The sequence below is a fragment of the Ambystoma mexicanum genome, chromosome 11, assembly GCF_040938575.1.
Source record: "Ambystoma mexicanum isolate Mex_15411 chromosome 11, UKY_AmexF1_1, whole genome shotgun sequence".
Taxonomy (NCBI): domain Eukaryota; kingdom Metazoa; phylum Chordata; class Amphibia; order Caudata; family Ambystomatidae; genus Ambystoma; species Ambystoma mexicanum.
Window position 1 is genome coordinate 1,448,009,238 of NC_090934.1, and position 27,056 is coordinate 1,448,036,293.

At 45.2% G+C, this 27,056-nt stretch overlaps 1 protein-coding gene across 1 annotated transcript in view; it reads right to left on the reverse strand.

Annotated features, from left to right (window-relative positions):
- Nucleotides 1-27,056, reverse strand: part of SV2B (synaptic vesicle glycoprotein 2B) — a 535,790-nt gene that overhangs the window by 340,658 nt on the left and 168,076 nt on the right. The window contains exon 2 of the mRNA XM_069625079.1: nucleotides 4,236-4,318. The gene's annotated coding sequence lies outside the window, so the exon portion shown is untranslated. The remainder of the gene's footprint in view (nucleotides 1-4,235; nucleotides 4,319-27,056) is intronic.

Sequence of the window (27,056 nt, forward strand, 5' to 3'; positions counted from 1 at the left end):
ACATGCCTTTCCCCACAATATATGCCATTATAAAAAAAACATTCTTATGCTATCTGTTCCTATAAATTGTCCATGCTGTTTGAACCAATATATATCAGTATTCCTGTATGAGAACATACTCATGTTTGCGTTCAGCTAAATCCAGTAATGATACTGTAGGAAAACATGCCCGAGTGGCTTTACAAGTATTTGGGAGTAGCCCCATGTAAGAACATACTCCTGATGACTTTGCCATTATAAATGGCATGCCACAATAAGAAAGCATCTCCAAACTGGCTCTAATATAGGCCAGTCTCGACACATAAGACCATGTATCATGCTTGCTTTATCATAGATGCTCAGTAAAAAAAATATCATGTCACAGTAAGAGATAGCTAAAGTGGCTGCAACAAAATGCCAATCTAGCCACATAATAACACTTATCATGATTACCTTGATATAGATGTGCAGTAAACATTGTCAAGCCACAGTAAGAAATGACTAGACTTGCTCCATCAATGGCCAGTCTAGCCACATAATAACACGTGTCAGGCTGCCTTTATTATAGATGCCCAGTACAAAATGCCATGCCACAGAAAGAAATGGCTGGACTAGCTTCACCAAAATGCCAGTCTAGCCACATAATAACACATATCATGCTTGCTTTATCAAGGATGCCCATATAAATTACGCCATTGCACCCCATTCCCCCAGCTGTAACCTCCCCCTATCCCACTATCCCCTCTGCCCCAACCTTCCAAAATCAGTTTCTCTGCTCATCCAAAAAAACAGGGGGTACAAACATTAGCTCCCTGATTTGCACACAGCACTCACTCACTCACTCACTCACTCACTCACTCACTCACTCACTCACTCACTCACTCACTCACGCACAACCATAAAACATCCCCACGCTCATTCACGCATTCGCCTAGCCACCCATACACCATATACTCACTGATTCACATGCACACCAGCTCCCCATGCATCATTTACACACTCATTCACACACAATACATACTTAATACGCACCGTTGACTGCAAACAAGCATACATACAAACATGCATCCTAAATATGCAACACACACTTAATTTGCTTTACTTTTTTACGTGTTTCCAGTCGCCTGGCCCCTGAGTGACTCCTCTTTAGCAGGCCTCCAGCTATTGTGCTCCACCACACAGGCAGGACCCTCTAGAGCAGCAACATCTTCCTGGTGCAGTAGAGGCAGAGCGCTTCCATCTCACGCTGCATCAGAAATACATTATTTCTTTTGCACTTAGAGATGGAGTTGCTCTGGAGACGGGCCACTCCATCTTGCACTGTGCGTGATGGAGGCACTCTACAGCACCTCCATCTCCTGCTGCAAAAGAAATCACAATCTCCTTTTTGGTTCAAGATGGAGGAGCCACAGCACCTTCCACTCGCGCCACAAACGGAATAAATATATATTTCCTCTGCTGCACAATACAGAGGCACTCAGGAGCTGGAGGGCCTCCATCTCCCAGTGCAAATGAAAAAATAAATTCCGTTGTGGTGTGAAACGGAGGAGCTGAAGCGCCTGCAAATATTTTCTTCCTGAAGTCTGAGTGCATGCCTGCCCCTGACAATATGGGAAAGGCTCTGTTGAGGCATTCACTTGAAAGGGAATCTGAAGTGATGGTGGTGGCAGTAAGAGCTAGAAATGAAGGAGTAGAGTGGCTGGAAAAGCAGAGAGGCCTGAGACAGGAGACCGACCTATGACCACGACAATCCTTGGATGGTTGCAAAGCCAGGAAGAGCTGAGAAACCAGAAGAGCGTAGAAGGTCTTAGGCTCTTGAAAAGATTTCACTGGTTGATAATGGGAAGAACACCAGAAAAGAAGCATATTCCTCGTTGAAGGTTTGTGGCCAACCATATCTCTCAATGAGATTGACAAATGCACTGTATCCCTTACAGAGAGTGAGCCGGGAGACTATAATCTCTTAGGAACAGCTGGATGCTATGATTATTGGAGCTGGAGAAAGTTGGCCAAGCACTATCCTCTTGGTTAGATTACACGTAGTGAGTTGGGTGCCTTCTCCGTGTGATCCTCAAAAAGAACTGAGCTTGGGTGCTATACCACTGTGAGCTGCATAAAGAAGCAGCCGGGTGCTATATTCGTATGACTGTGTTTGAAAACCTAGAAGCACTGTGGTTGCTATATCTCTGTTAGCGTGATTTTGAGAAGGAGTTATGCCGGGTGCTATATTCCTGAAACAGGTTTGAACATTGGAAAGCCTGAGGGAGACCAGTATCCGCAAAAATCATGAACCAGCCCTTGAACATTGGAAAGCCTGAGGGAGACAAGTATCCGTATAAATCATGAACCAGCCCTTGAACATTGGAAAGCCTGACAGAGACCAGTATCCATATAAATCATGAACCAGCCCTTGAACATTGGAAAGCCTGAGGGAGACCAGTATCCGCATAAATCATGAACCAGCCCTTGAACATTGGAAAGCCTGAGGGAGACAAGTATCCGTATAAATCATGAACCAGCCCTTGAACATTGGAAAGCCTGAGGGAGACCAGTATCCGCATAAATCATGAACCAGCCCTTGAACATTGGAAAGCCTGAGGGAGACAAGTATCCATATAAATCATGAACCCGCCCTTGAACATTGGAAAGCCTGAGGGAGACCAGTATCCGTATAAATCATGAACCAGCCCTTGAACATTGGAAAGCCTGAGGGAGACCAGTATCCATATAAATCATGAACCAGCCCTTGAACATTGGAAAGCCTGAGGGAGACCAGTATCCATATAAATCATGAACCAGCCCTTGAGCATTGGAAAGCCTGAGGGAGACCAGTATCCGTATAAATCATGAACCAGCCCTTGAACATTGGAAAGCCTGAGGGAGACCAGTATCCATATACATCATGAACCAGCCCTTGAACATTGGAAAGCCTGAGGGAGACCAGTATCCATATAAATCATGAACCAGCCCTTGAGCATTGGAAAGCCTGAGGGAGACCAGTATCCGTATAAATCATGAACCAGCCCTTGAACATTGGAAAGCCTGAGGGAGACCAGTATCCATATAAATCATGAACCAGCTCTTGAACATTGGAAAGCCTGAGGGAGACCAGTAGCCATATAAATCATGAACCAGCCCTTGAGCATTGGAAAGCCTGAGGGAGACCAGTATCCATATAAATCATGAACCAGCCCCCTACAAAGTCACTGAGCAAGGTACTTTGGACTTGGCAATGGTAACTTAACTGCTCAGTAGTGACTTAACAGACAAAAACTAATGTATATCAACTTTTTATTTGAGTGTTTGTAACATGACATTTTTCTTTAGTAATTTTAGGTTGTTTAGATGTGTTAGGGCCTCATTACGACCCTAGCGCTAAGTGGTTAACGGCGCCGTAAAAGGCTGCAGCGCCGTTAACCACTTAGCGCCTTACTACGAGGTCCCTTTGCGGGACCCGACCTGAACGGCTGGTCTGGACCAGCCGTTAAAGTAGGGACCCGCAAAGGGACCTCGCAGGCAATTACGGTACCGCAATTTGCGGTACCATAATTGCCGCCTTCTCCATTTCCATTGAGCCCTATGGGGCAAAAATGGGAATGGGGAAGGGCCATGGGGAAATGGGGAAATACCGCCCCGCCAACCTTGGAATGGGGCGGTATTTCCCCATGGTGGTCTCGTTACAAACCCGGCACCAACCATGGTGCTAATAGCGCCATGGTTTAGCGGCGGTGTTGTAATGAGGGCCTTAGTCTTCTTTGTGGAGAATCATAATTGAGTATATTTTTATGAGAATGTAAAAAGTTGATCTGTTTGGTGTAAATGTACAATTTGTAATAAAAAAAAGAAAAGAAAAAAAAGAAAAAATCATGAACCCCAGCACATTACGGCTTAATCCACATTGATACTATTTATTTAGATTTTTCTAAGAAAAGAATATCCAGTTGAGCTGTAGATAACCCTCTAGACCCACAGACATGTGTCCTCACCCTTCTCTTAGAAAGCTAATACAGTCTTCAAAACATAATTCTGTGTCATGTGTTTGGATGGACTCCAGAAATGTGCTTAAGTCTTACTTTTCCAATAAGGATTTACTTAAAAGGCCTAGGAGAATCTGCTACGATGGAAGTAGAGCTCCCCTCGGGATAACGCACTGATGCACACAAGAGAAAACACGATAGGCCGTGTTCGACTCGAAAAAGAGAGGAAAGATGGTAATGGTCATAGAACATTCAGACTGCTGTTGGGGTTCTTTGTACCTGATCTTAGGTTTTCAGTCCACTGAACTGGCGACAGCTGGATGGGACCTCACGGCTCAGGAGCATTTGGCAGCGGATTCAAACTGTCAAGAGAAACATGAACAACCGCTTAGCCTGGTCCATCACTTGAACAGATGTTGCAGTTACAAGTAAACATCAATACTGACAACATCTTATATGAGGCTGAAATATTATTCCAGTGAGCTCAAAAGAGTGGGAAAACTATTGCAGCATAACACACTGAACAAAACCACCCCCACTTCCATGATAACCAGAAGGGGCTCTTAACAATTGAATTTACACATTTAATAAACATGTCAAATCACAGTCAATAATGTCAATTGGGATCAAATGAATATGCTTTTTGGCCGGAATCACATAACTGTGTTTCAATACAGAACACATAATTAGAACTAAGGCTTCCTGTCCGCTTAGCCAATTGATGGCATGTAGTCGCTCTCTCTTGTACTTGGGAAACTCTTATTGTATAGATGTGTTAAGCCATTGCTTTTGCTTGTGCACCTAAGGCAGCACCCAATTACTGTCACTACGAAAGCCAAAGGACACAACATTATTTTTCTCTTGTTTTCAGTCCTTTGTTTTCTCAATTTCGAAAAACTCTTTAAGTTATTTTCTTATACATACATTGGCCATCTTATCCATACTAAATTCTTCTGTGGGTTTGAGCTGAACTGGAACTTTTCCAAAAAAACAAATCATACCTCTGTGCCAATTTTCTAGAATAAATAATGTTGGTACTCTATAGAGCCTTCGGCTTAAAAATTAATTTCAAGTGTTTACCAAATATCTCCTTGCTGCAGTTATTCCTTGTATTAGCAAGTGTCAACAAAACATTGGCAATCGCCTCTCACTAGTAATGTCCAAAATATATTTGACAATGCTGTTACACAAGCTAATTATATTTTCGCAAAACAAATTATGTTAAGTACGCTGAAAACATTGCATACAGCTAGGATACTGTCCCAATCTTGACACATTGCCAAGTTATTCTTTTAGGAGGAAATACAAATGTTTGCAATACATAGATGAATTCTTATTCCAATAATAAGACTTGCTGGGAAGAAGTCGTTTGTTTCTTTCTTTCCCGTAAGCCATCTCGATAAATCTAGAAACCCGGATATCAGTGAAATTGGACGTAGAACATTTCTAGAAATTGATGAGCAAAGTTGGACTGTCAATATCAGTGTCTGATGTCTTCAGCAACCAACATTTCATAACTGACTCAAGGATGATTGGGCAGGGCAGGGGCAGAGGTAACCTGCGGCTACAGTGCTGCCAAGCTTGAGGCAAAGGCCAAGCAAGATGGGGTCCTTTGATTCTTTTGGGGGCCTGGGGTAAGGGGAGACAGTGAGGGCAGGTGACACTGATTGCCACCATACCTATGTTGCCTTTTTGCCAACTTGTATGCCATTGTCACGCCTTAACACCCTTATAATCTCATAAGAACTCTATTCTCAAATGAAGGTAAATGATAAGGTCATTCTCATGTGCCAGGGTGGCAATGGAATGCCCTTTCTGGGATATATGGTAGAAATAGCCTCATATAGCCAATATTGTTTTTCGCTTTGACAGCCATTACTTTTTTTTCATGAATGTTAGAACATGCCCATATCTTCTTATTCTATATATGTGTAAACAGAAGAAATGGCACAGATCCTGGCTTATTCAACATTTGCACAGTTATACAAGAATAAAATATGAGTTCGATATTTTCCTTTGAAACATTATTTAAGGAGCTGTGGTTTGTCGATTGGAAACTGTGTTTACTTTACGAAGAGTGTGTCAGTGGGTCATGGGTATGACCATGTTGGGGGGCCAAGAGACCACTCTCGGGGTAGGCCTAGGGTAGGCGGAATCGCAGGGCAATGCCGAAGCCATTCAGGAGGTAGTGCAAGGGAGATGAGAAAGACCCCTGCCCCAGGCTGCTCAGGATGTATAGAGCAATGAATGTGCATTGGTGCCTCATTCCCTTCCTTCTGTATAACATCCTCTGTCCTGGCCAGACCTCCCTTTATGATCTTTCAGGTGGTTCCAGGGAACCAGCGCCATCCTATGGCAAACAATGAGAACTACGAGTACCACACAATTCACTTGGCCAATGGCTATGACCAGGCCCGGAACAGAAGGGAAGAAGTGGTTGTTCTAATGAAGATGGAATATCTTCCCCCATTCAGGAGCCAAGTGAGGGACCCAACACCTACCACAGGGTACACAGGAAAGCCACAGGGAAACAGTGGAGCAGCAGTGGCAGAGCAAGAGACAGTAGGGTGGTGTCCAGCACTAGGGGAAACTAGGGAACACTAGCCAACAACTTGGCAGATAGTGACATAACTATTTCAGGAGAAGAACATATGACAAATTATGCCAGGAGAGTTAGAAGGAAGTGGAGACAGGAGGTGTGAGAGGCAGAGCTAGTAGGAGAGTGAAGACATGTGATAAGACGCAAAGGGGGAGGAGAAAATAGAGGCAGAGTGAGAGGAGGAATACAATTTGGTCATGTAGGTGGGAGGCAGAGAGGGGATGCAGGAGAATTGAGAAGAGCAATAATACCAGGAGGGGCAGGAGGGTAGAGAGGATGAGTGAGAGGGGCAGTAGAGCGGGTGAGCATCAGGATAGAGTGAGGATATGGAGTTAAAGACTGCCACAAGAGAGAGGGTGCAAGACAATCAGGCTATCCCAGTTTATGTCACTTGCGAACCCCATGAGGGAGATAGTGAGGATATGCTATGGCCTTTAGTCCCCCCAAGATGAGGGATGGCCTAGACAATAGGTGTACCCTGGCCATAGTAAATAAATCATGTGTCACGCTTCTTACAACTGGGTTAGTGAATTGGAAGCCCCATTCAAGGTTGAGAGTAAGTGTCCAGGGATCACCCCTAGTCTCAAAAACTCCCAATAGCGTATTCTTTTATTTTTTAATAATAAAAACTGAAACCTATTGACCTCCTCATCCGGCTCTTTGACAAGGTGATCACAAAAGCCTGACTGATAATTGTTAGATGAGCTCATTAGAATATCGATTGCAGGTACAAGGATGGAGGTGGAAACATTTCACCAAAGTTCTTTGAATTGAAATTGAACTAACAATGTTTACACTACAAATGATCACACAGCAACAATCAGGAGATAATATCCTACTAGGAAACCTGACCAAAATGACCTTAACTTGGGGAATAGGAAAATAGTGTTTCACTGCGACTTTAAAGCATTTCACATTATCAGAATAAACACTTAAAACATATGATCCAGAGATGCTGAGAACATAACATCTTGTATGTATAATGAAAGATGAAAGAATTGAATTTATTTTATTCACAATAAAAAAATAATTTCTATAGTTTCACATGGCTCCACCGACAACGTACAATTTGGTTACTTCACCCAATACAACCCAAGATGCGAAGGCGCCATCAAGGTATTGGGGTGGGAACTGGGTGAGCAGACAGGCAGAAAGAAAGGACAGGGTAAGTACAGTGCAGAGGGTGGGGGAGTGATCAGAGAGGGTGTGTGAAGGGTGGTGGAGTTAGCGGTCAAGAGTGCTACATAGTGAGCTGGAGGGGGATGAGTGGTTTGGCGGACCATGCCCATTAAGAAGAGAATGTGGGAAAAGAGGAGGCAACATGGAAGCTGAAGGGGAAAAAAGAGGATTGAGGAAAAAGAAGTTGCCACAGAAAACTGACAGCACCAAATGACGTCAGGAACATGCAATGAGTGGGGTGGTGGCAAAACCATTGTGTAGAAACAGCACGGGCATGACAGAGTACGAAGAGAGTGGAGATGATGAAACCGCGCTGGACCGTTTCTATAAGATTTCTGGTATCTTCTGCTTAACTGAAGTGAATCAAAGAAATTGAGAATTGTATTTTCACAAATGATTCTTTAATCCGGTCTGCCTTGCAAATATTAACATCAGGATATTCATTGTTTGTATCAATGGAAAAAGTCAGAATATAGTTTAGAAATTACAAAAATATAAACTCAAGTCAGTAACCAATCAGGCAATGCCTGCTGCACAGTCTTCCGGCATTGGCTGTCGTGGTATAAGATCTCATGAACAGAGGAAACAACCTATCTAAAAGCCTACTGCAGCAGTGCCGTGACACAGATCAAGGCAGTGCAACCATTATTATTATTATTATCATTACTAGGGTATTTATCGAGCACGGACCGAGCTTTGGGAATCAACAGAGAGCTTTGCATTCATGGGAGACGAACACTGTGAGGGAAGCAGAGAAAAAGGGAGCAGTGGAGCTAACAGGAGAGGGCGTGGCTGGGCAATTGGCAGCAAGGGATCTACAAGCAACTGGGGTAGACAGTGGAGAGCAGATCACTGAGTCTCAGGTGGGGTGGAGAGTGCAGGGTGCGTGAACCAAGGTGTTAAGGAGGAGCCATTCCTTGAAGAGGAAGGTCTTGAGCTATTTCCTGAACTGCAGAAGCGATGGGGCAAGTCCGATGTTGACGGGGAGGAAGTTCCAGAGTATTGGAGCATAGAGACGGATGGCATGTGTGCTGGTTCTTTCATGCCTGCACCGTCGTAATTCAAGTCTTCACATGTCCTTACTTCTGGTGGATCCCAGGCCTCAGGAGATGCTGAGTTTCTCAGTGTGGAAGCTTGGGGACTTCAGGATTACAGCTTTTAAGGTGATCCAACAGGATTTGAAGGTGATACAGGCTTGCAGTGGGAGCCAATGAAGTTCAATGAGGGTTGGGGTGGTGTGATTAAATTTGGAGAGTCCATTAATGAGCATTGCTGCAGCATGCAGGATATATTTCAGGCACGGGTAGTCACCAGACTATACTTATTCTACCTAATTCTGTCAGTAAGGATCCCTGCGTTCAGGAGGAAATTTCACATTACACCATGTGTAGTATACAGCTTTCTCCTATTTAAGATGCTTTGCTTCCTCTGGCACATGTGCTCTACTATAACCATTGTCAGCTATGTTTAGATATATGCTTATGCATGGATAACAACCCCATGCAAATGAACATTAAGTCTTATACTAATGCGATAACATCAAAATATGCCGTGAGCACTCAACGCAATACAAAATGATCTTTGCATTTCGTGTACGCATAGCAATCATTTTGTAATATCGAAAAAAGTAAATTTTATTCAATGTTACTTTCTGAAGAGCAAATAAATTGCACTAAGCATGAGCATGGCCACAGTTCAATTTTGACTGCATTGTTTTATGAAGAACATAGCCACTGGTCCAGCCTTCAACACAAGACGCTTTCATACATTTCTCATCTCCTTTACCAAGTCAACTGACAAAACTGCAGAGGCAAACACATTGGGCCACTTTAGAAGTTTGGCGTTCCAGAATAAGGGTGCCAGTAGCAACGTACCGCCACCCTTTCCGGACCGACAAACATCGAGTTTGCTGGTGGGGCACGGAACTCCCAGCCAGCCTGACCTGCCAGGAATTCAGGCCCCTACCTGCAGTGCTTTCACTGAAGCACCGGCACTGTTAACAATGGTGCTGGTGCTACAGTGACCCCATTCCCGTGGAGTCCTATGGGCCTCCACAGGAATGGGGATTAACATTTCCACCACTGCTCATGATATCCCGGTGGCATTGGAATATCGGGTGGTGGAAACAGTGTTACGGGGTCGGCGGTAGCCCACCGCCTCCCGGCGGGTTTTACTGCAGACCTCGTAATGAGGTCCATTATCTGGAAGACCAATGCAGGCCAAGTAACTAAAGTCAAAGGTCTATTGTTGATGTCTTAAATAACAATCAATATTACTTGAAAGGCAAATAACCACACAAAGTAAATGTTATGATGTACTTTCCAAAAGGTGTGTTCTTGCTCAGTTACATCTTTCAGAAAGTTATTATCAGAGATACATTAATTGTGGGTAAGTATGATAGCAGATCATATCCTATAAATTGCCATGAAAATGAAAGTAAATTAACAATGGCCAAAGCTTACTAGATAGCTCAAAGGGTGGGTGTGTCAGCTGCAGGCATATATATATATATATATATATGTACAATCAGTAAGTCGCAGGTCAAAATTATCACTAGGCTGACTCGGCCTTTCATCATGCTGCCGTTGATAGCATTAGCTCAACAGAGCAACCATAATAGAGCATATTATTTATTACTACCCGGTGAGGGTCAGCCAGATTGAAACAAACATTCTGATTGGTCCTCGCCAGGTCCATACCTCGCCGGGAATCCCTTGTCCGGGATTCCATTCCCGTGTCCCCGACGGGCAGCGTGGCAGCCTCTCAGCCAATGAGGAGGCTTGAAACGGGGCCATCCCCGCTCCGAGCCTCCACACGGCTGTTGGCCGTCATTTTCTCCCGCCGGGGATTCATTTTTTTTCTGTTCAGAAATGCTGCAGCATTTCGGGACAGAAAAAGATTGCTTTTAGTACTCTGGTCTTGCGGGCCGGGGTACTAATAGCAATATGCCCCTTGCTGTGGGGCCATTACTGAGTCAGGTAATAACCTAGGGCCTTCGTTAAGGCACGAGAGAAGCGAGTGCCTGCAAGTATGGGCATATTGCTTCAATAAACCTGGTTGTGCTTTGACATTTACAAGAGATCCACCTGCAGAGGACCATCATACCCATTTAGATAAGATGCACTTTGAAGATGATGCTGAGGTCCTAGATGGAAGCCATTTAGTCTCTTAGCCACAAGACCGCCGCGGATCTCCCTCCCGGTGCTTCTGCCGCCATGACCAACAGTAGTCTTCTTTACCGGGCATTGGGAAATGGTAACCAAGGAAGGACTTCAAATGATACAAATGGTATGCATCTGTCCTTGTACTCAGAATGCTGGCTCCAATATAAAGCTCTAAGGTGGGCTTCCTCCAGTTGAGCCACCGTGTCCCCAGCACACTCCTGTTCAGATTCATCAATCTGATCAAGTCTAGTTACTGCAAGGCATACCATAATGACTCACTTGGTGCAGCACGAGCAGCATAGGACAAGAGCTGTGCAAGACCCCCCGATAATGAGATGCAGAGGGTGACTGGTGGCTAACTAATGCTTACACGCAGTACAAGACAGGGGATTCCTTTTCCTGGAGGACAGAAACCCAGAACTCGAATGGGTACCCTATATGAGTGATGCATTCTGCTCTTAGATGTAGCCAGACTGCACTAGCCAGGGAAATAGCACAGCAAGTAGAGAGCTCACTTTGACATCCGTGCAGAGCCTGTGGCAGGGCCTTTCATCCTTTTGAGGTCGATAAACGAGCACCACACACCGTCGGTAATAATAAGCAGCGCTCAGATGCCTGAGGGTTCATAGCGCTATATAAATGCAAAATGATGATTATTATTACTTCGCTTGTCTGAGTCCTTGCAGCACCGACTCATCCCTTCATCCATCGGAAGTTGATACATTGGGTACCATTGAATTGGATAATAAAACCTGCTATTATTACAGTGCTTATTGTTATTAGTAATATTTGTGTTATTAGCAGCTATCAAAGGAATGTGATCTACAGAGGGGAAGTGGCTAATGTATCCTATTATGCTCAGAAGACAAGACGATGCACACAAAGCCATGGAATAGCAAATTGGAAAGGGATGTAAGACATCAAAAACTCCACAGTTTTACACATGCCATTGCATCTAAGTACATTTAATTCCCACATGCAATGACTAACCAGTCACAAAGAGGCAGTGCTCTAGTACTGCCCCTCACAAACTATATGCTTTGCACAATAGTGCGTCCAGGCCACAGAGTTCAAAGGCAGAATATAGTCAACAATGTATTGTATCCATGGCACCGCTTGAGCATAACGCAAACAGATTGGTGAATGACAAATGTGATGATAACAGACTAAACAATGCATTGTATGGATGTATGGGTTTGTAAAATTTTAATTTAGATGGGAAGCGACAGAGCACGGCCTACAGGGGATTGTTCCCGGACTTTACAATTAAGGGTGCAGAGGTAGCAGAGGTGCTCTGGTGGATAAGGGCAGCTTGGCAAAGGGGCAAACACCAGAGAGAGAAATGTAAGGTTGAGTGAAGTGATCAATGATTGGTGAGCTGTTCTTTGAAGAGTAGAGTCTTCAAGTCTTGTTTGGGTCGTTCCTGAAGTATAGGATAGAGGGGATCAATCCTACCTGGGTTGGTACTGCTCCTCATTCTATCTATGGTGCACCCAGGACACAGAGTGTATATAGTCAACAGCTCATTCTATCTATGGTGTTCCTTTAACATAGCATGCATCGATTGGTTCATGACAATTGGGCTAAAAGTAGACTTAGCTATTGTAAGGAAGGCATGGTATCAACAGTAAGACAGACAAAAGTGATCACAGTTCAAGGGTGGTTATTGCATTTTCGCAAGGTTGTGATAAACGCCTATCTAAACCTAAATCTACAGATCGGAGCAGGCTAAGACCATCAAAGTATAATAATGCAGTCCTTGTGGAGTCAAGTCAAAATAAAATGGCCTATACTGAAAAAAAACGATTGCCAATCCTTAAAAATAATTTACAAATAATGTGGGGCAATGTTCATGAAAAATAAAGAAGTGTCCACAAAATGATATGTCAGGATGTTTGGGCCGTTGGCCTCCCTTCTCCAAGTTTTCAGCCGGGGGGCCAGGCCGATCACTCGAGCAAAGCACACACACTGGCTTCTGCAGCACGAGGATACAGTTCCATTTTCACAGTTCAGGACCTTTTGTGTCCAAGCCTTTTTACATCTTGCAAGCCAAACATTCTCGGGTAACCCACAGTTCACCACAGATACCACTCCGCCGGGCTCAGATCCCTTTCTTTCACTCAATTAGTCTCCATCAGCCGGCCTCAGACCAATTGTGATGTACACTAAACTATCGAAAAACTTTTGAATGTGCACAGGGTTTAGTTTGACCCATTTCATGACCACTTCGATCTAAATATTCCTTTTTCTCACAGTTCAAAATCCGTTGGATACCTAACAGAGACTTTTGAATGAGCACCCATTGTCATGATCTCTGCTTCCAAAAGGTCAGGGTTTTCCCAACTCCCTTGGAAGCAGATCCATAACCCAGGTTCCGAGTGCCAACCAGTCCCAATTGGGACCTTTTGGACCCAGTCCTGGCGCCAGTGGCACCAGGCTCATAAATATGCCCAGTCCCAGCGCTGGAAGCGCCGGGCTCATAATGCTTGGGTGGACTTACCTGCAGCAGACCATGCTGCTTACTTGCCTGCCAGTTGAGCCTCTGATCCTCTTCTGTTTGGAACTACTTTTCCTGTTGGGTGGGGCAGGAGCCACTCCCTAGATTCAGAACACTGGAACTCTTCTGGAAAGCAGGAACTCTTTTCTTACCTAGGCGTGGCTGTGGAAGGAGACACCTAAGCACTACAGGAGGCTATTTAAACCACACCCGATGGATGAATCTTGCTTTGCGTTATTCTGCATCCTCTGCAGCAGAACGCTCATCGTGTCTTCTGCATCTGATCCTGGGCCTAAGGAAAAAGGCTTACCATTCTGAATCCAGTCTTCAGCAACACCTATAAAGACAAGAAAGAACAGGTTAGCATTACGGTCTTCAGTGACAGCTCTTCACTTACCTGGTCCATCGGCTGTCACCAACGCCTCGGGCTGCATTCCGGCATCTGAAAGACAAAGGCTTACCTACTCTTCGTGCGCTCCGGAGGTCTTCACACTGCATTCCGGCATCTGAAAGACAAAAGCTTACCAACTCTTCGCACGCTCCGGAGGCCTTCGGCGCTGCATCCCGCATCTGAAAGACAAAACAAGGTGCGTTTAAAGACATTGGGGAACTTTAATACTCACGTGCCATTACGCCTTTCCACATCTAACCCAGTGGGTATTCCGGCACCCTGCAGCCGCTCCGAACTTGTACCTGCAAAATAAAAAGACAGTTAGAGCGCATCGTGAAGCAGGCAACAAGCGCTTACTTACGTGCTTCCAGGCGCTTCTATTCATCACACGGGCTCCATCTTCAACTCACTTCAGCCCGTCATCCGCCATCGCCGGAACCCTGCAAAACAAGAAACATCATTACTAAAGACTTTAAAGACATTAGAATTACTCGAAACTTACCGTTCGTGCAGTAAATGACGGACAGCAGTCCTCTGAAGTCAAGAGGCCTGCTCCCCTTATCCAGTGAAGAAACTGGTTACAGCACGCTGCCCCGAGGCAGATGGAGAGCACGGCGTTCACTTACCTAAGGTGAGAGCGTTAACCTTTGGGGTTCTACAGGAGAAGAGAAAGGGAAGAAGAGAGAGACATTCAATAACCCAGTTCCTTAATCCCATATTTTCTATCTGCAGACATCTTACCCTTCGAGTCAGTCATACAGTGCCCAGAGGTCCAGCCCAAAGAGCCAGCCGTGTGTTACACATCACCTTTGAAGATACGGTATACGCCCAGTCAAGACCGGCGCCTCTACGGGAATCAGGTGAGCGTTACAGAACGCAAAGCCTACCACAAAACTCCCGTCCAGGCGCTATGGAAACCTCGGATACCGACCAGCAAGCCCAGTTACTTGGGGAACTAAGGGCAGAAGTGCATGCAGCCCGTCAGGAAACGAACGCTCTAAGAAGGGAACTGATTATTTCCAAGGAGCGAACAGATGATCTCGCTAGAAAATTGCTACAGTCACAAGCCGGACAGACCCCGTTACCCGCATCTGGGGGAAATCTTCCTTCTACATCCTCTATGAATCCAGTGCAGATCAACCTACCTGGGAATGTACCTCTGGCTCCACCCGAACGATTTTCTGGTGACCCAAAGAGGTTTGCAGTATTTATCAATCAGTGCCGGTTGCATTTCTTATGCCGGCCAGCAGCCTTTCCAACTGATCAAGCTAAAGTAGCTTTCGTGCTTTCGTACCTTAGTGGCAATGCGGCAGACTGGTCGATCCCTCTAGTAAATCAAGATGATCCGGTCCTCCATGATTTTCAAGCTTTTCAGCTCAGTATGGAAAAACTGTTCGCAAGACATTCACAGGGGCAGGCCTTGGATAATGAGCTTCTTTCGTTGCGACAAGGTAATCAAGACCTTTTGGCTTATATTGCGTCTTTCAACAGACTGATAGTGGAAACTCAATGGCCTGAGGACAAAAGGATTACGCTGTTTTATAGAGGTCTACGTGGAGAGCTCAAAGATGTGTTAGCCCAAGTAGTGAATCCCCCACAAGATTGTTCGGACTATATAGACTTAGTCGTTCAAATAGATCACAGACTGCAGAACAGGAAGGCCGATCGTTCCAAGTTTGATGCTCGAGTATTTTCCAAACCGCCAACTCCTTCCAAAGGAGTAGACTCCGGGGAACCCAGGCAAATAGGGGGTCTGAAAGGTCCTCTAACACAAAAGGAGCGGGAAAGGAGAAAACAGTTGCAATTATGCCTCTATTGCGGAAACTCAGGGCACTTTCTTCGAGACTGTCCGGTGAAACCTGCCAAGAAGGCAGTAGGAGCTGCAGTTACCAAAGTTACAAACTCTTAGCAGGAAACGACCTCGCCCGACAAGAATAGAGGTCCTCTTGCCGAGCGTGAAAACCAGTTCCGTGACCTCGCATTTCGTGATACCTATGGTCCTCATTAGCCCTGATAATCCGGATCGATTACATGCAATTGAAGCTTACGTCGACAGCGGTGCCATCGGCAATTATGTGGATCATGAAATGGTTTTGAGGATGAATCTAACTCTTTGTCCCAAGGCTGTAAAGGACGTCATTACTACGGTGGACGGTACGGAGATAGCCTCCGGGCCAGTAACGCATACCACTCAAGAGGTGACGCTAGTAAGTCAAGATGGACACCATGAGAAGATCGTGTTCGATGTGATCAAGGCCCCTCAGTTTCAGATTATTCTAGGAATACCTTGGTTAGAGAAACACAATCCTCTGATCGATTGGCGAGCAAGAACGGTCCAGTTTCCAGAATGTGTCTCTACTTGTCACCCTCCACCTGGTGTTGCACTGGCAGCAATTTCTTCAGAGACTCCCCAGTTACCTCCCGAATACCTAGAATACCAAGATGTTTTCCGGAAGGATCAGGCTAACTCTCTACCTCCTCATAGGTCTTATGACTGCCAGATAGACCTGATACCTGGATCTACTCCTCCTTGTAGTAGAATTTATGCCCTCACCGAGCCTGAGAACCTTCACCTTCGACAATACCTGGATCAATACCTGGCAAATGGGTTTATTCGTCCTTCCAAGTCCCCTGCTTCTTCAGCTTTGTTCTTCGTTCCAAAAAAGGAAGGAAACCTTAGAACTTGTATAGATTATCCTCCCTGAACCAGATCACCGTTAAGAATAGATATCCGTTACCTTTGATCCCTGAACTCCTGGACCAAGTCAGAAAAGCATGCATATATACAAAGCTGGATCTTAGAGGAGCTTACCACTTGGTACGAGTAAAAGAGGGCGATGAATGGAAGACGGCCTTCCGCACCAAGTATGGGCTATTTGAATATCAGGTCATGCCCTTCGGACTTTGCAATGCCCCGGCCGCCTTTCAATATTTTATGAACGATGTCCTCAGAGAGCTCATAGATGTGTGTGTTGTTGTTTACATTGACGACATCCTCGTTTATTCTTCATCGGAATCTGAACATCGGAAACACGTGAAAATGGTCCTCGAAAGATTGCGTCAACACAAACTTTTCGCTAAGTTGGAAAAATGTGTTTTCAACGTGACTGAAGTTGAATTCTTGGGATTCATATTATCACCTGGCGGAGTGCGTATGGATTCAAAGAAGGTCGATGCAGTTCTCAAATGGCCATTACCATCCTCCGTAAAAGGTGTGCAAAGCATGTTATGCTTTGCTAACTTTTACCGCAGGTTTATCCCCGAATTCTCTCGAATAGTCCAGCCCATCACTGCCTTGTTAAAGAAAAACAAACGTTTTGAATGGTCTACCGAGGCGGAACAAGCTTTCCAGGATTTGAAGACTAAATTTATCCCTGCACCAATCTTAAAACACCCTCGCCCCGAACTCCCCTACATCATGGAAACTGATGCTTCAAGCCTTGCCATGGGGGCAGTTCTATCACAAAAGGACCCGGTAACCAATCAGTTGCATCCCGTGGCATTTTGGTACCGCAAATTCTCGCCTCCTGAAATCAATTACACGATTACTGACAAAGAACTTCTGGCTATCAAGTCTGCCTTTAAGGCTTGGCGGCATTATCTGCTGGGGGCCCGACACACCGTTACTGTGATTACGGATCACCGAAACCTGCAATATTTGAAAACCGCAAAAGCCCAATCCTCTAGACAACTCCGTTGGGCATTATTCTTCGCCGAGTTTGACTTCATAATTACCTATCGACCTGGTACAAAGAACGGTAAAGCTGATGCCCTTTCTCGGATGGGAGTGAAAGAACACTTGATCAACCCTAAACCTGTACCAATCATTCCCGAACAAAGAATTCTGGGTGTAATCGCCACAGAATCCATAGAGGAAGTTAAGGATAAAGCCAGGCAACTTGTAACTCCAGCAGACATACAGAATTGGCATCTGCAGGGAAAGGACTTTGCAGTAAAGGACAACTTATTGTATTTCCAAGAATGATTATACCTACCCAGCACAGATTTACAGAAAAAAGTAATCTCTTGTTATCACGATTCTTTAATGGAAGGACATCCCGGTATGGCCAAGACCTCAGAAAAGATCAAGCGCTACTTCTGGTGGCCGTCTTGGAAAAAAGATATCAGAGACTTTATAATGTCCTGTGGAGTATGCGCCCAAAACAAGAGTCAAAAGGAAAGACCAGCAGGCCTCTTACGCCCTATTGACATCCCACCTCGCCCTTGGCATACGCTTTCTATGGACTTCATCACCGATCTACCTGCATGCTCCGGATACAATACGATTCTAGTAATCGTGGACTTATTCTCCAAGATGGCGCATTTCATTCCGCTCAAAGGCTTGCCAACAGCAGCAACTCTGGCCCGAGAATTTCTCGAAAACATCGTCCGACTGCACGGTTTTCCTTCGGTTCTAATTTCGGATCGAGGTAGTCAATTTATTTCTCATTTTTGGCGAAGTTGCTGTCGGTCGGCTCAAATTGATGTGAGACTATCGACCAGTCACCACCCTCAAACCGACGGACAAACAGAGAGGACCAATCAAACTCTGGAACAGTATTTACGCTGCATGCTGCAACAAACTGAAAAAACTTGGAAAGACATCCTTTGGATAGCGGAATATGCCTACAATAACTCTGTCCATTCGGGAACTCGGAAAACCCTGTTTTTTCTTTTGTACGGCAGTCACCCTCGAACCTCGGAGTTGGATCCCCTCCAAGATCTTGAAACACCAGCAGTAGACTACTTGCATTCTGCAATCACCCAAGCCTTTAAGGAAGCTGTTTCTCACCTTCAAAGGGCTAAAGAACAATACAAGAAAGGAGCAGATCAACATCGGAAGGAAGCCCCTCAATATCAAGTAGGGGATCAAGTCTGGTTATCCACCAAATATCTACCTCTAAAAGGGCCACACACATTCAACCCAAGATACCTTGGTCCCTATTCCATCACTACCATAGTAAACCCAGTAGCGGTCAAGTTGGACTTGCCCCCGCACATGAAGATACATCCGGTCTTCCACGTCTCTCTATTAAAACCCGGGCAACCTCAAACCCGACTAACTAAATCTCCAAAACCTATCCTAGTTGATGGAGAACTCGAGTTTGAAGTCAAAAGCATTCTGGACTCCAAGATCTCCAAATCTAAACTATTTTACCTAATTGACTGGAAAGGCTACGGCCCCCAAGAGAGATCCTGGGAACCTGCTGAATATGTCCACGCTCCTCGCCTAATCAAAAGATTTCACCGAACATTTCCTGACAAGCCAAAACCCCCGGAGAAGCCCGGTTTGGGAGGGGCCTTGAGGGGGGGTACTGTCATGATCTCTGCTTCCAAAAGGTCAGGGTTTTCCCAACTCCCTTGGAAGCAGATCCATAACCCAGGTTCCGAGTGCCAACCAGTCCCAATTGGGACCTTTTGGACCCAGTCCTGGCGCCAGTGGCACCAGGCTCATAAATATGCCCAGTCCCAGCGCTGGAAGCGCCGGGCTCATAATGCTTGGGTGGACTTACCTGCAGCAGACCATGCTGCTTACTTGCCTGCCAGTTGAGCCTCTGATCCTCTTCTGTTTGTAACTACTTTTCCTGTTGGGTGGGGCAGGAGCCACTCCCTAGATTCAGAACACTGGAACTCTTCTGGAAAGCAGGAACTCTTTTCTTACCTAGGCGTGGCTGTGGAAGGAGACACCTAAGCACTACAGGAGGCTATTTAAACCACACCCGATGGATGAATCTTGCTTTGCGTTATTCTGCATCCTCTGCAGCAGAACGCTCATCGTGTCTTCTGCATCTGATCCTGGGCCTAAGGAAAAAGGCTTACCATCCTGAATCCAGTCTTCAGCAACACCTATAAAGACAAGAAAGAACAGGTTAGCATTACGGTCTTCAGTGACAGCTCTTCACTTACCTGGTCCATCGGCTGTCAACAACGCCTCGCGCTGCATTCCGGCATCTGAAAGACAAAGGCTTACCTACTCTTCGTGCGCTCCGGAGGTCTTCACACTGCATTCCGGCATCTGAAAGACAAAAGCTTACCAACTCTTTGCACGCTCCGGAGGCCTTCGGCGCTGCATCCCGCATCTGAAAGACAAAACAAGGTGCGTTTAAAGACATTGGGGAACTTTAATACTCACGTGCCATTACACCTTTCCACATCTAACCCAGTGGGTATTCCGGCACCCTGCAGCCGCTCCGAACTTGTACCTGCAAAATAAAAAGACAGTTAGAGCGCATCGTGAAGCAGGCAACAAGCGCTTACTTACGTGCTTCCAGGCACTTCTATTCATCACACGGGCTCCATCTTCAACTCACTTCAGCCCGTCATCCGCCATCGCCGGAACCCTGCAAAACAAGAAACATCATTACTAAAGACTTTAAAGACATTTGAATTACTCGAAACTTACCGTTCGTGCAGTAAACGACGGACAGCAGTCCTCAGAAGTCAAGAGGCCTGCTCCCCTTATCCAGTGAAGAAACTGGTTACAGCATCCTGCCCCGAGGCAGATGGAGAGCACGGCGTTCACTTACCTAAGGTGAGAGCGTTAACCTTTGGGGTTCTACAGGAGAAGAGAAAGGGAAGAAGAGAGAGACATTCAATAACCCAGTTCCTTAATCCCATATTTTCTATCTGCAGACATCTTACCCTTCGAGACAGTCATACAGTGCCCAGAGGTCCAGCCCAAAGAGCCAGCCGTGTGTTACACATCACCTTTGAAGATACGGTATACGCCCAGTCAAGACCGGCGCCTCTACGGGAATCAGGTGAGCGTTACACCCATGTGGCGCTGGACCATTCTGTCTACGGTATCTTTTCTTGGCTGTCAATTATAAAGTTCAACCACTCTGTTGGTTTCCAAACATATTTGCTCATTACAGACGTCTCACACACTGTTCTATTTATACAATGTTTCCACTTGCAGCCTTGGTTCAAAACACAAGCTGGTTTGGTATCAGTCTCTACGATTCACCGGCTGGGCTGGCTTTACTGACACCACTTTGTTGTAGGCACCAAGGACAGCAGCATGGCGGCAATCGCTCGTCACCGCCTTGGTAATCGACGCGGGAGAGCCCCGGGTACCTCTGACACACTGTGCCGGTTTGGTCAACCTTACTTCCTGGTCTTAGGTTTCTTACTTTCCAAGGCTCACGAAACTAACGGTCTTAAAAGGTCAAGGGTGCTTCCCTCCTTACAACCCTCTGTGGTCTTGCCATTTTTCTCATTATATTAAACTGCCATCTTGGAATAGTTTCCTTGTGTGCTTTGCCTCGCTCAGAGTGTGATTTTGTGTTCCGCTTTTTATCTGTGTGGGGAAGTGTGATGGAAGTCAGGTGCGTGTACTGATCAGTAATTGCCTGACCCTGCCTGGCCATTGTAGTGGCACATGTTAGGTATACGGCTGTGGTGTTAGTCCATGAGAAATTGTTTGTGTCGGGAAAAGGGGGTTGAGTTCCTAAGTATCCAACCTGGTAGGATGGGGAAAAGGTGTTACAAGGAAGGGGATACCGCATCTCGCCCTCCGGTGTCCCACTTCCACTCCCCGAAGACCCTCATCCAGGTGATCCTCCCGCACTGGTTGACCCCCAGGAACTGGATCCAAAAGTGATGGCTCTGTCCTGGCCACCTGGATGACAGCTCCCCAGGACTAACGGGTGAGACACCTTCAGATTTCTCACACTATGCTTTGTATGTATGCATTTGGTTCTATGTTCTTTCATTGTCAGTCATTTTTATGACTGCCTTTTAAACCAGTACAAAATTACAAAAAAAGTCATCACATTCTTTTTGTGAGGGGGGTTTCCCCATCCAAACCTCGCCTCTTCTACCTATTTGTATCTATTCCTGACCCCCACAACCCCTTATTTACCCTTTCCCACCCCCCAAAACATTTCAATAACCTTTTTCATAATGTTTGTACTTGTTAACAGTAGTAAAAATGACTGACAATGAAACAACGCTATACCATTTATTTATGGGATTTATAAAACGCAAACCTAGCTGGGGACCAAAAGAGCACTGTACAATGGGGGCACATTCAGAGGATTACAAGTAGGAGTGAGGGTCAGAGGAAAGGGCGTAGCACCAGAGATTCAGATCAAAGTATTTTGTGAAGCCATCAGTGTTTGGTGATGTTCTTTGTGAGTGTAGGCCTTCCTGAAGTATAGGGTAGAGAGGACCAGCCTTAACTGAAAGGTATCTTATTCCAGAGTCAATGTGGGTAGAAGGAAAAAGCTGGTTCCTGTATTCATCTCTCCTGCATTTCATTGTTTCCAGCCAGGTGACGCTATGGCTTTTGGTGGTGCACAGGCATCTGGACATGGCAAGTTTCACAGGCAGGTAGAGTGGTGCTTCGGTTGTGACTGCTTTGCAGGTGATGCAGACTGTCTAGAACATGATATGTGCATGAAGGCCTAGCAAGTGCATCTCCTTAAGGGTTGAGGGTGATGTGGTTGAATTTCCATAGTCCTATGATGAGGCGTGCTACAGTGTTCTGGACGGCTCTCAGAGGGGACAAGGTGCCGTCCGGGACTCTTGTGAGTTGGGCATTGCCGTAACACACACGGGTGACCTAAGTTAGCTCAACAATTCTAATGCTTGGATTGAATCCCAACACCTAACTAGACTCTATTCCTCAACGAAGGACTACTCTATCCATGGGAGGGTGTTAAACCTAGGAAGAGGTAGTGCACCGCCTATCTAACAGGGATAGTAAAAAGAGGAATGTCCATCCACTAAGATCAAGCTAACAACACCAACATGCATCCTCACTTTTTAACTTCAAAAGTGCTTCAATGGATCAGTCATTCATACCTCATACAGTGGACTCGCAGGCATAATATCAATGATAAAAAGATACTAAAAAACATAATTGTCACCAGGCGAATCGCATCTGCATTTGAGGAGGGGATTTTATAACTTTAATCTACCCAACATCATTGTGCAATAGTGGGATATCAGCCAGATGCAACTTGTCATTACTACTAGGTAATGAGCGACAATGCTATTAAAATATATAAGGGAAAGAGAATAACTTCTTTCAATCTATGGTATCTCTATCATATTTAATCAAGAAAAGGATATCCGGATTAAGGGTCGACCGGTTTCAGTGGCACATAATTTGCCACCTTTCTCAGGACCAAGAAGACAACCACTTGCATTGTGAGCACGAATCAATCCTCCTATTCTCATCGCTATAAGGTAGGAAGCTGATAAGTGACCTAAACAAAGTGATAAAGAAAGTACTTAGAGGATATTCCTCTTCTCATCCTACTAATGTTATCTTTTTCATTCATGGTTACTTGTGTACCCAAGAAAGGTGGTCGGAACCCAAAATAATCACCCACTTTGATTCACCCGTTATAGTTTTTGGTCATCGGTACATGGTATATTCATGTCTTTGAATCTGACAGCAGCTCGCTCTGATACTACCCATACAGGTGTGAACAAACTGCAGCAGAACAATCTGCAACGGAACAAGCACACAAGTGTAGGCTTAGATTAATAAGTATAGGGATCTATATTGCCCATTAAACCTACTTGCCATGATCTATATACTGCTACATGTATAAGTCAATTTTTACACACCTCGCAGATTGCCATATATACTTGTCGTCTTCATTCTTTGGGGTTACTCGCTCACTATGGCACCATCCCGGTTGATGCCACCATCTAGATGGGAGAATTGTTCAGAAACTTAGGGCAATGATGAAAGGTTTGACTCTGCACAGGAGGACAAGCTGGTACTATAGTGCTTGGGTCTTGGCAATATGCATTTTGAATGAGAGATCACAGTTGATGGAGAAGTCTAGAGATTTCGCATTGGTGAGGGTCCCCATGAGACTGAATATGGTCTTGTGTCGGGTTGTGCTTCAGCTTTGTGCTTGACATCCAGGCTTTATCGAGGGAATGCCCAGTGTTTGTGTTGACGGCTGTCATTGATTAAATTGATCTTTAGGTAATACTGCATGTCACCTGCATATTGGTGTATTATGATGTTGCTATTGGCAAGAAGCTCCCCAAAGGTTTCATGTAGAGATTGTATATGGCAGAGGACAGGTTCGAGCCTTATTGAACTCTGCAGGTTAGTCGGTGGCGCTAGGATCAGTTGGGAAAAATCTGAATGAGCTCGTCTCTGTTGGAGAAGTGGGAGGCAAACTGCAGTGGAGTGTTCCATTGAAGACCATGCTTGTAGTGAGGATGTTGAGAAGGTCTTCATAGTCATCGGATCGAAGGTGGCATTGAGGTCAAGTAGAACAAATAAGAATGGGACTCCTTTGTTCAGGATGTGGCGAGAGTTGTGGATGTTGGTGGTCTCTGTGCTGCATCATGATGAGAGACATGATTGGTTGTCTTGTAGGAGATTGGGTTGAGTGATTATTTCATGCAACTTGATGGTAATGCTCTTCTAACTCACTTTACTGAGGAAGGGTAGATATACTATGGGGTAATGGTTGGCTGGTACATCAAGATTGAGTGTGCGTTTATTCAGCAGGAGGAGGATCTTACGCCATTATAAAGTGGCGTGGGTGCTTCAGCTGTGATGATCTTCACAATGTGGGAAGAAAGGGATGCTTTCTTTGCAAGTGATGGGTTTGAGGACTGCAAGAGTACTGGTCAGGTCTTCTAGCATAATCGTCCATTTTGATAGGCTGTGAGCTGGTATTTGAGGAACATCTGTGGTGTTTGGAGATGTCAATATGTTGCCTTGTTGTGTCTGTGAAGAAGAAATGTGTTAGTGGATTGAGGTATTACAGGGCCTCGAAGAGCATGGATGCAGCTTTGCCCACCCAAATCATCATGCTGTAAACCTACCAGAAACACCTCCATTTGTAGCTTCTTGGAACACAATTCAGAGAAGCACAAATGAGGTTCCAGGTTGTTTTTTTCTTTTTCCCATTATGCACTTTACTATGGCTTTTCTGGAGTTCCTTGTAGTTCAGATGTCTATACATTTGCATCTGATGTTATTTTTCAGTGCTCTGATACTTAGGTTTTTTTTGTATGCACCTTAAAAATGTAAAATAAATACATTGATCATTAATATTGGCTTAGAACACTTTAAATGATATAGTCCATGCATACTTGAGTGACTTTCTGAGTCACTAGAACAGTTGTAGTAGGCCCGGGCTTGATCACCTGAGGGTAAATTGTTATTTGGAATCCTTAAATAGAAATTACATTGTGTCAGATCATGAATAGGATGACATGTATTGTGATTTCTTTCAATGGTAATGATATTCTAAATCCTCACATGGCACTGGGCGGCCATTTTCTTTCACGTCTAAGTACAGTAAAGCTGCTGTTGTTACCTAATTTAGGGAATTTATCGACCACTGAAGGATGAAGGGCTGACTTTGCCGGGCGGTGCGCTTCAAACCTGCACAGTGCAGCCCGACCACGTGTCAGAGGCAAGTACTTAACTCATCAATTAGCCACTTGTTAAGCATAATGGTGGTACGACTGTCTTAAGCCTCCATTCACGCTACGGGGGATTTCACTTATTTCTGAAAGCTGAGGGCGGGACGAGTTGCATTTCCGACTCCTGTTTGCCCTCTGCCATCAAAAACAAATTGCTTTTACGCCATCATAAGATTTTTATGCTGGCGTAAACTGAATGATTTCCCGTGGAAACCAACTGCTTTGTGCTCCAGAAAAAGCAGGCGGTTGCAATGATAAGAAATCATTGTAAACGCTGCCAGCCGCGTGTACATGACAGGCAGCATTTCAGTTAGAGAAGTGTAGAGAGGCTTCTGCCGCATCTTTACACTTCTCGTTTGCAATCCGCAGTGCAAATGATGAAACTTGCCTGGAGGGGACCTGTTTGCACGTAAGTGCAAACATAAGCAGCCTTCTCTGGGCAATGATGATTTTTTTTAGAATGAGCTCCATTGGGTTTTTCATTGAAAATAACTATTCACTCCAACTAGTACTCGCTTTATCCAACCCATAAGGATGACGGTTCTTCCCGCGGCATGCACCTGTAATGCTGATGCTTCCAAGTGTGCTATTTATGACCATTTTAAACTATACATTGACAATCCCTTTTTTAGGCAGGGGCCGGAATACCTGCAGGACAAATTTCCCCCTTACATCCCGGGACGACGCTTGCGTTCAGGTGAGGCCAATGTAGTGGTCATCCCGAAAGTCGGCTTGGCCCGCTTGTTCGGTCGTGCCTTTTCATAGGCAGCCAGTAGACTGTGGAATGGACTTCCATCTAGCCTTAGAGGCTTGCTGAACCATTTTCAGTTTAGATGGGCGCTGAAAACCTTCTTGTTCTGCCAGTATCTCTTCTTCTCCTCGTGCCAAGATGCCTTTGGGCGAAAGTGCGCGCTACAAATTCAAGTAACATAACATTACAATGGCTATTGAAGCAAACAAAGCCATCCCTGTGACTCAACGCTTTCGATACCCGTGTGACGTATACATAAAATAATATTTGGACCCGGAAAAGCATTGACGTCCCAGCACTGAAGGAGTGAAATATTCCATATACAAAGACAAAAAATGAGAGGACAAAGTCAGGGTCAAAATATGTGCTTGATATCTACAATGCAAAATGAGGGGCCATGGAAGCTGTGATGCCAAAATAAGAGCGTGTCGGCCATGAATTCTGATGAGACCAAAGTCAGCAATAGACCAAATGAGTTGCCCACCATGTGAGGCAATGCAAGACTCATCGGGCCTTGGAGGCCAGGGCCCTGGCTTACAAACCTTTGTCGACTACAAGTAAATGGCAGATACTGCAATGTGTGGAAACTGTGGGTGCACTTCAGAAAGAATCTATGAGAATATTGAGCAATTTGCATCTGCCGCAAAAAGAGGTAAAAAAGGCAGCCCGATTCAGGGAACATTCACACGCGAACCCGGCAATTGAAATAAACTTGAATTCACCCGCTAATGGCGTCAAACAGCAGGAGAAATGACACCCTCTCCTGGGGAAATGTTTTAGAAAAGCCTCAAGGGTCATGCAGCAGCAACCAGCAAGTGCTTTTCTCTTTATTGTGAGTCACCAAGCTCTCCAAGGGTTTTTAAGTGTGTCCCTCATTCGTGTTGCTTGCCAGTGGCCAATCCTCTTTTCGCCTCCCCCATCCTGCATGCACAAATTGGGTGATTGTAGCCCCTTTGCACATGCATGGCATGCATCAGAACACGCATATGCTACCTGACGCCATTATGTGAACCACCAACGTTTTGCACATACAGAAACTGAACTTTTTCGTAAGCCGCAAATTAAGTTGCACTCCCGAACAAGCTGTGTAAATCAGACCCAATG